Genomic DNA, 10079 nt, shown 5'->3' with positions numbered 1-10079 from the left:
GCCTCCTTCACCCGGCACCCAGCCTGCCGCTGCCCAATGCCGTTCCTGGATCCTGCTCAGTTTTGCTCTGGGCTCATTTCGAGAACCAACCACATCAAAACAACAGCCCAACCTGCTGCCTTCCTGTTTGCGAAAACCCAACTGTGAAACTGCGGCCAGACAGAATAATGAAATCCGCCGTCCAGCTTCCCAGGTGGAAGTGGGGCTGCAGTGGCAGGTGGCAAGGGAAGACTGTGGCCCCCCAAAAAGGAGCCCAAGTGCTTCCCTGGCCCAGTGCTAGGCTGGGAAAGTGGGAAGCACTCGATGGGTCGCTGTGTTCGAGGGACAAAAGTTAAATGCAGTGAGTGAGCAGTGGGGTGTGGATGAGGGGCAGTGGCCGTGCGGCTCCTGACTGGTCAGGGTAGCACAGGACAAGTGCTTAAATCACTTTGCAATTGCTTAAAAGTGTAATTTTTTTTTTTTTTTTGCATGCATTGCTTGACGGAGCATCCTCTTTCACCTGCACCATGTGCCTTATGTTATCCCACCGCACAGTAAGCTCTCCCCAGGCATCTCAGCTCTGCTCCGGGCAGACGGGATGGGCGTGAGCCGGGGAGTCACGGTGCCCTTGTAAGAGCAGCGCAGCAGTGTGCAGCCAGAGGGACGCAGGGAGGAGTGGCAAGGGCTGGATGGTTTTGGCAGGGCAGCCCCAGCAGCACCATCTGCTTGGCACAGGTTCTGGGAGTGGGAGCAGCCGTGGGGGACCAGACCTTGTCCTGGGCACATCCCTGTGGCCATGCTGCTGGCTGACCTGGTCCAGGCCACCTCCCAGCAGCTGTGCCCACATGTTCAGTCATTTGCATCACAAATTCAAATCTTTTTCATAGGAAATCATCGCACTGAGGCTGTCAGGGTGAGCTTTGGCTTGCGTGGGCTGGAGCACGTGCAACTCCTCTGCTGTCACAGGGAAGTGTCACCATAAATACCAGTGCTGGGGTCCTGGTCATCACCTGGATGAGCGCAGCCACAGCCCGGCATCGCCTCCCTTCCCACCCTGCAGCAGCCAAGACAGCCCCGTGCCCCAGGCTGCCTGTGGGGCTCCATGGTTGGTGCCAGACCCTCCCCACCTGCCCGCCACAGGAAGGGGATGGCTTGGGAGAGATTTCTGCCCTTTCCAGGCACTACCTCACCCTGGGGTGTCCCATGTCGCAGAGGCACAGTTGAGGGCTCTGCTGCCAGTAGCCACCCGAACCCACTCGTGATAAGGGACAGGGGTGCACCGACCCCATGTCTGTGCAGCGCTCACCCCTGCCACCCCACGTTATTTGGCTGAGACACTTGGGGAGCCCCGTGGGCCCCCATCGAGGTCCAGGGCTTTGCAGTGCCACCCAAAGCCAGTGTCTGTCCCTGGGAGGGAGGGTTGGGGGCACGGGGGGCACTGCCAGCCCCCGCAGCCCAGCTCCCGGCAAACGAGCCCCAGCGCCAAAACTTTATGGCTGAGAGGGAAAGGCCAAGTGCAGGATTTATTTGCATAGTAACTGGGCTGCTGTTGGCACTTAGCCTTTAAAATAAAGTTCACAGCAAAATGTTTTTACCCCCTCGCATACAGGGAATGCTAACAGCATCCTTTTTTTTTTTTTTTTCTCTTCTGGCTGAAGCTTGTTTTTCCCTCCTTTGTGCCTCTCTGAATCCTGCCAGCGTAGAGATTCCCTTGTTCAGAGAGAAAAAAAGAAAGGAAAAAAAAGAAAAAAAAGAAAAAAGAAAAAGAAAAACTTAAGCCTGGGATTAAAAACCATCACTAAAATAGTTTGAATAACAAAGTCAACTGACTCTCCGGGAGCCCGGTGAATGCCTGTCACGTATCGCCCTTCGGCCAGGGGCACGGTCATGTGTTTCACTAGATAGTTCCTGGAAAAGCTTCTGCTCAGCCCGATAGACCTGCGGCTGCTGATACCGCTGCGCCCATTCTGCACCGGCCCTGCTCTCCCAGAGGGCTGTGGAAAACTTCCTGAATTTATAGGGGTGAGGGAGATAAATAAATCTCTCTTGGGTACCAGAGACATCAGGTCTTCTTGTGACCTGAGTGACAACCAGCTGTAAGTGGTGATAAGGACTTCTCCAGCGTCAGTGGTCACCCTGGGGCAGCAGCCCCCTCCACCCTTATTGATGTCTTTAGCAATGGGATTTATGGGTTTTTTTCCCCCCAACTAATTTTTGCATAGTCTTAGCTACATAAATAGAGAAAAAAGTGTGACCTTGCATGAGATAAAAGCAGAGGGTTTGTAAATCCCTCCCCGGCAGAGCCACCTTGCCATGGCAGACACATCATGTGGGACCACGCAACCAGAAATGTGTTATTGGGGGGATTTGTACCTAAAACCAAAGCCAAATAACTGCAGTTTTATCCTTTTGCTGACACCAGCAGCACAAACCTGAAAACACACAGGTGTGACGAGGCAGAGCGAGCAGTACAATGGCTCAGATAAGGCCACACTGTGTGGGAGGGCAATTAAAGGCTCAGATTTATTAGCAGTGTGCCTGTGCTTGGAAGGCTGATGGTGATGATGGAGAGGTTGGCGATGGAGAAGGTGGTGATGGAAAGGTCAGAGATGGAGACATCAGAGATGGAGAAGTCAGAGATTGTTGTTCTGAAAGTGCTGCAGTGTTTTAGGGTGAAACTGGGCAATAAAGGCACAGCACATCCATGGTGAACCAGACTGTGGTGGGTAGAGGCTGTGCCCAGCCTCAGCTGCTAAATTCAGGATGAGGTGGGGCAAGGGCAGTGCCACCATGGCACGGGTGTTTGCCCGCAGAGGGGCTCAGGGCAGTGCTGCCCATGAGCACAGGACATATGTGCCTTTCTCTGGAGATCCCTATATATATGTGCATGAGTGAATTTATTTATTTGTATATATATTTAAACACATATATAATTTGAATATATAATTATATACAGATATGTTTAAACACACATATATAGTTTACATGTAAAAATATACACTAAGTATTTTTTCCTTCTCCCTGTGGGCACCTTTGAGCTGCAGACTCTGCAGCAACCCCCGGGCTTGCCACGAGCTGCACATTTACCGGAGGCGTGACGGTGCCCCGCTATCCAGGTGATGGCCTGCGTTATCCCCTGGCTGGCTCCTGGAGCTGCCTGCCGGGTGTCAGGCAGCAGTGGGGGGGGCTGCACCACCATCACACACTCCGTCTGCCAAACTAGTGTGAAGCAGAGAGGAGAGAGAAGCAGTATTAAAAATGGCACCAGGACACCACTAGTATTATTGGCCTGTTATTAAAGGATGTTTTGCATCTTCTTTCAAGAGCAACCATACCCATCTTTAAGCATAAATGAGATAAAGAAGTGTAAGGTGAGATAAACTAAACAACTGACTTGAGAGAGGAGCTCAACTCCCACTTTGGGAAGCAGCTCGGGCAGCCTGATCATTAAGTCTGATTGAATCCATGAGCCCCTAGATCCTAGGAGCTGATTTTTAGAAGCATTCACCATTTACATAGAGCTGGAGACCATGGCCTTTGTAAATCAGCCAGGAACATGTCTGGGTTTGAAAATAGCACTAAGCATCTTATTGCATGTTTAACACTCAAAAGATCTTTTAAAATCAGACTAAGCCCACTTGAGTGGTTCCTGCTTAATCTCTACCTCTAGATAAACACCGGGGCAATCAGCGTGCGCACGCAGATACCGAGAGACATTTGCTTTCTCCCGTAGCATCAGCTGGATGTGTTTACATGAGCTGCTTACATGCTAGCACACTGGGCAAAGCTTGAGCTTTGCAAAATGAAAGTGAAATGAAATAAATAAATTGTACCATTAGTTTTCTGTGAGCTGGCTTTAAAATTAGCAGGTTTTAGATATAAACATGGTAGAAGGAGCCCTCAGGGGAAGAAAAAGCCTCCAAAAACCACATCCTACCTTATTTTCAGCAGTGTACGCTACTCTTTATTTCATGTCACTTTATAACGTAAACTAATTTTGTTTCCTGTTTCCAATAAGTTTTATATGTACAAAAATATTTATATATGTCTATTACATATAAATCTGATTAGAAACATGTATGTATGAACAAACACATGTTTTCTATCAATAGCTGTGTGTATTCATACATATGCGTGTGTGTGAAAGTATAAATATGAATGCCTTATTTCAGCTGATATTTTAACCTTTATTTCAGGAATTCTGGCTGTTGAAGATGCCAGATTAATTGTAGATTAGAAGAATTGTAGAATTAGGAGAACAGCAATATAACCAAATTTAATGGCAGGTGGGACCTGTTTACAGGTGCTCAGACATTTCATGCCATGAACTGTGCTGGGCTCAGCGTTCCCTTGCCCCGCTCCTGAAGCGTTTTCCCTTTCCAGGCTTTCTGTTTGCTGAGCCCACCCTAGAGCACCCCAAGGGCTGACTGAGCTTTGCAGGAGCCCCATCACTTACTGTTGTTGCAGCTCAGCCCAGCCCTGGGCTGCAGGCTAAATCTTGGACTGTTTTTCTGATTTACTTAGGGACGGAAACACCATCTCTGTCCCAGTAAGATGCAGCCATCACTGGTGTGGACGCAGGCGGTTTGCTGGGAGGCTGGACAAGGTTGGGCAGGACCCAGCCCTTGAGTTGTGCCCAGCCATCGCTGGGATGAGCACGAACTAGTCCAGGTCAAAACCATGTCCTGGACTGAGCTCACGTTTCAGCAGGCTGGAAAAAATAGTAAAAAGATCACATGCTGATGTGAGAGTCGTGGCTGGGACATGGACACGCACAGTCTGGGGTCATCCTTGGCTCCTGCTAGAGGGAGCCCTGGGCTGAGCGGTGCCCGGTGACGTTTCCCATCCTCTTGCCTGCTGCTGCCATAGATGCTCAGGCACTGTGCCTGTGGGTGTCTGTCTTTCTGCATTCCCGTATGCTCTCTTCAATCAGCCAAGCACGGGCACTCAGTCTGCTCAGTCCAGAATACAGATATTTTGGGCATCTGCAATCTGGATGAAAGCTTTGGTCCTGCCAGCAGCTCTGCCTGGGCTTGAATGGAAAAAAAATTAAAAATATCCCATCGAGTTGGTTAAATGCTGCCAGTCTGCCCCAGCCAGGCACTGCCAGCTGCCTGCCCCAGCCCTTCTCCCTCCGGGCAGGGGAGCAGCCCCAGCCCCAGCCCCAGAGCTGCTCTGCAGCTGCCCAGCCAAGACAGAGCCTGCAGAAAAAAGCATAAATTGAATCCAAATGTTTATACCACTGGCACTGTCCAGGTCATATGCCTAGTAAAGCTGAAGAGTGCACAAATATTTTCTTGTAGCTGCCATCTAAACTGCCAGAAATGGTGGCTGTGCAGAGCATCCTGGCACGGAGGCTGAGACCTGCTCAGACAGATGGATGGATGGATGGACACACAGAGGAGTTGGGTCCAGGTTCAGGGACTGGACCAAGAGCTTTGTGCACAGGCGGTGGGTTTGGGGGTCTCTGTGCGAGTGAGGCACTGCCAGATAGTTGGCACAGTGAGGACCCTGGATTTCCCCTCTCCCCCTCTTGCGCACACACGTGCACACACACACAGATGCAAGAGACTTTCCTTTTCCCAGCCTCATCAGACACAGTGAGCTCCGTACGTGTAAGGCACTGAACCCCAGCCGAGCCCCAGCTCCCGCAGGTGTCTGCAACGCACCCTGGCTGCTACAACTTTGTGTACTGAGATGCTTTAAAAAAAAAAACAAACACTCCAACCCAACCAAGCACAGCCCGGGCCTGCTGCCTGAGAGCGTCACAGCGTAACGGTTACAACAGGCTTACTCATTTCTCCAGTGAGTAAGACTGAAAGAGGAGCCCCGCGGCTGCGGGGCCGGCTGCGGGGCCGGCGGCTGATAAGAAGCAGCTCCCTAATCTCCAGCCCCAGCAGCCAGGAGGGTGAGGGTGATAACTCACATGAACCCCAGGCTTGCAGCAGTGGGTGGGGGGGTGGGTGGGGGGGTGTGCTGCCGGTTTGAATGTTTGCAGAGTTGCCCTCACCTCAGGGGGGGAACTGTGTGTGTTTCTGCAGTGTGCCCCGCCAGCCCAGCACCCCCTTGCCCTCCCCTGGGAGCCAGCGGGAGCTGGTGGTGCTGTGAACCACAGGGCACACACCCTGGCCTGTGTCTTGCCTTTGCACTTGATGGCCTGTGCTCCCTGGGGCATAACCATGGGGAAAGGTGGCTACAGTAGGCAGCATCTTTCGTCTGATAAATCACCCTGTTTAGGATGAGCCAAAGTTTAGAAACTGGAGGTAGGGAAGGTCCCAGCCAAGGTCCCTCCTCAGCCGCCCCATGGGCTGGGTGATGCTGGGAAGCTGGGAGCACAGCAAAGTTTGGTGCTCCCCCGATTCAGACCTGAGCTGGGATTTTGGCTCAGATACTGTTTTTTTATCTGCCCCCTTGAAGAGCTGCCAGATGGGCTGGCTGGGTCAGGCCCGTGCCGTTCATGCCCATCTCCCGTGGCTGTGCCGGCAGCACCCACCGCTGCTGCACCGCTGGCTTGCCCGCTCTGCATCGGCTGCCCCCCGCTCATGGGGATAAACTGCGCTGCCCCCTCACCGGCCCCACATGTGCCAAACTGCACATGATAAGCTCTGCTCCAAAGCACATTTTTGTCAGAGGGCAGCAAGATAAAAATATTAAAATAGCTCGGCATGACATTCGCCAGGGTCTGTGCCACCACACTTCCCACACGCTGCTGTCCTCCATCCTCCCTCCCCAGCTTTGGGCATGAACATCCCGGGGGGAAGGCTGGGTTCCTAAAACCAAAGCAGCACAGACACAGAACTGCTCCTGTCCCCAAGCATCACGCTCTCTGGGCGGCACGGCACTGAGCACCATGTGGCACTGCCAGTGCTGCAGAGCAAGACTCTGCTTCTGCTTTTGGGGTGTCCCTGCTCCCGCAGGGCCCCACTGTAGGGCCCTCCATCCCCAGCTTGCTGCAGGGAGCACCGCGCCCTCTTGGCCATCTCTCCTTTGGCTCGGGCCGAACACCACTTGGCCAAGTCCCCAGCAAGGGAACAAAAGCTGAGAGCCCAGCGACGGGCCAGGGAGCTGGGGGAGGGTGCAGCTCCCTGCATGGCTCCTCTCCAACGCTGGAAACCAACGGGACATAAAAGTGAAACATCCCCCTTGCTGCCTTCGCCACCCCCCGCTCCCGGCGCTGCCCGGGGATGCTGCAGGCTGGGCCTTGTCGGGGCTCACTGAGGCTGGGTGCCGTGGGGAAGACTGGGGAAGCTGATGTCAGCATCCACTCCTGGAAAGGCCAACTCAGCTCCAGCTCCAGCTCCAGGTCTCTCCTTGCAGGGTGAACTCACTTCTTTAACCCCTCTGCTGCCAGCTGGCCAGTGCAGTGCCCTGGCGTTGGTCCCTGGGCTCTCAGGGGTGCTGCCAAGTGAGTGTCATTAAAAAGCTTTAGCCTTTCACAGATTTTTTAGGCACATACTCCAACTCTTCCTAATTTTTTTTTAGTTTTGTGCAGCTATTAGCATGCCATATATAAAGGCACAGTTTCGATTCATATCTATCTTGATCTTTCTTTTTTTTTTAAATGGAAAACAAGATTAAAAATAGTCATCAGAGAAAACAAACGCTGTAATGCCCACACAGATTTTTCTAACAATTTCAAAAATGCCCATGAAAGCAACTGCTTTTAAGCAGTGCAGAACTGCAATGGAGAATTTGCAGCGCAGACATGGCACTAAGGAAATGAAGCGTTTTATATAGAGAGGAAACTGCGGTCCACGCGCCACCACACTGCAAACCGGAGCTCCTTTCACTGCGAGCGACTCACACCTGCCTCGTAGCAGACGGCCTCGCGGAGGCACGTTGGGATTACTGGGGCAGTCCTGCCCGCATCACCTGGTCATGCCGAGGAAAATCATGCTGTTTGTCCGCCCTGTGGTTACCGCAGAGGCGCGTTGCACAGCTCCAGCCAGTGCTCAGGGGGTGGTCACAGACCTCCCCGACTCAGTGTCACCTTCAGTCTTGGCTGGTCACAGTTTGGCTCTGAGGACAGGCTGCTGTGGTGCACCATGCTTATTCTTTTATTCATGATACTAATTCTTTTATTTATGATATGACTAGTTAAAGCAACAGAGCTCACTCCAATTAGCTTATGGCCCTGGAACAAGCCTTTTTATTCCCACCCCATGGTGCAGACTATGGTGGGGGCTTTGTCCAGACCTCCCCATGGGGAGGCATGCACTCCCTCCTCTCCCACGCCCCCCCCGGGCTCCCATGGGATGAGGCAGCAGCGAGCCAGGGTGGTGGTGTGTGACCGGGAACCCGCAAGCACAGTGGCTCATCCCCACACATGTGCGGCCGGTGCCACACGTAACAGCCAAGTGCCTCTGGTTCCCCTGCATGACGTATGAGAGAGCTGAGCCGGGGACGAGGCGAGCTGTGAGCTCGCAGGGATGCCATGTGCGCTGGTGGGATCCTGGGATACAAGCTCGTACTTAGTTGAGAGCTGGCAGAGCTCACACCGACTTGAAGTTAACTCTGCCAGGCTGGCTGGGGGCTTTTGGGGGCGTGTTTATATTTGTCAAGGGTTTTCCCCAGCCTCTCTGGCCTCGATCACCTCCCTCAGTGACACCAGCAAAGCCCTGGGGACCCAGGTGTCTCCGGGCAGGAGCGGCAGCCCACGTCCCTGATGTGTTTGGGACAGGGCTGTGGGGAAGCCCCACACAGGAATCATCGGAACTGATCCCACATGGCATGTGCTGCTTGGAAAAAGCGAGGTTCCCCCATCAGCAGCCGGATCATGCCAGCATGGTGCTGGCACCAGCCAGCAGCCGCCCAGCGAGGCAGGCAGGCAGCCCCACGGGAAAGGGCTCTTTTGCTACACCCACATTTGACCATAGAGCTGCAGAGCCAGTGGGGGTCTCTGGTCCATGGGGACCCAAACCTCCTCCTCACCCCCCTGCAGCCTTGAGCAGGGGAAGAGGCAGACAGGCATCACTTCGAGGGGCAGGGATTCCCCCTGCTTCCCCAGTGGTGACTGACATGACCAGTCACAGGCCCCAAAAGACTCACATTAACTAAACCTTGCATTCTTTCAGCCCCTTCTGCCATGCTGGTATCCCAAAATATGAGAACAGCCAGCAGTCACCTAAGTGCCAGCGTAGGGCAATGACCCATCTGAAGCCCCTTTTTGAAAGCTGATTTCTCCTCAGTTTAACCAGTCCTCTGCTCGCCAGAGCTCAGCTGCCCACCTGGGCTTTTGCACGGTGTGGGGTCACAGGGATGTTGAGGCTGGGGGAGAAATTGGCTCAGGGAAAAACCACTCCAGAGAGGTGCAATCTGGAAAACTGTTTTTTGCTGCAGCTCCCTGTGGGCAGAGTATGGGCAGCGGTGCTCCATCGCACAGCCCCTGCTCCGGGAGCACACGGCACAGGTTCGGCCGCTCTCCCCATGGGAACAGCCGCGTGTGGCAGCGTGGCGTGGAGCAGTGCCATCCCACAGCCCACGTGGGAAAGGCTCCTCTTTGTCCCCTCAGCGCCCCGTGATGCTATGTAAATACTGACAGGATTTTCTTAGCAGCTGTGAAATGCACATCTGCTCATGCAAAGCTGCGGCTGGTGCCCTGGGTGGGAGTGGGTGGCGGGAGAGCCCAGCCGCCGGCCGGCGCAGGAAGCTCACCACCACGCACGGGTGGCTTTTCTGCATGAGCTTTGTGCACAGGCTTTTCTGCCTGCTTTGTGCATCCAAAATAGCCACCCCGGGTCCCCTCCTTGCCCGGAGAGCCTGGGCTGAGCTGCAGCCCACCCTTGCCCCCAGGTAGGCAGCAGGGAAACATCTCTGCCTGTCACCCAGGGACAGCCCCTCAGCCTGCTGCAGCATGTCTGTCCCCAGCACAGGTAAGGCTGGGGGATGATTAGTTCATGCTGTCATCGAGACAAAATAAAGCCCGTCTGGTTCCAATACAGTTTTTTTCTTAATTGTTCTATTTCCATGTAGCCGTGTACACCCGGCTGCCCCGCTCTTGCCAGGAAAGCCGAGTGCTGATCATTGTCAGATGGTTCACACAGAGGTTTCTGTTTTGTTTTGTTTTTACAAGGATCCAAGTTGATAGGGGGAGGGAAAGA

Source organism: Strix uralensis, chromosome 18 (genome assembly GCF_047716275.1).
Source record: "Strix uralensis isolate ZFMK-TIS-50842 chromosome 18, bStrUra1, whole genome shotgun sequence".
Taxonomy (NCBI): Eukaryota; Metazoa; Chordata; class Aves; order Strigiformes; family Strigidae; genus Strix; species Strix uralensis.
The sequence above is the reverse complement of the archived record's forward strand: the minus strand, read 5'-3'. Positions refer to the sequence as shown.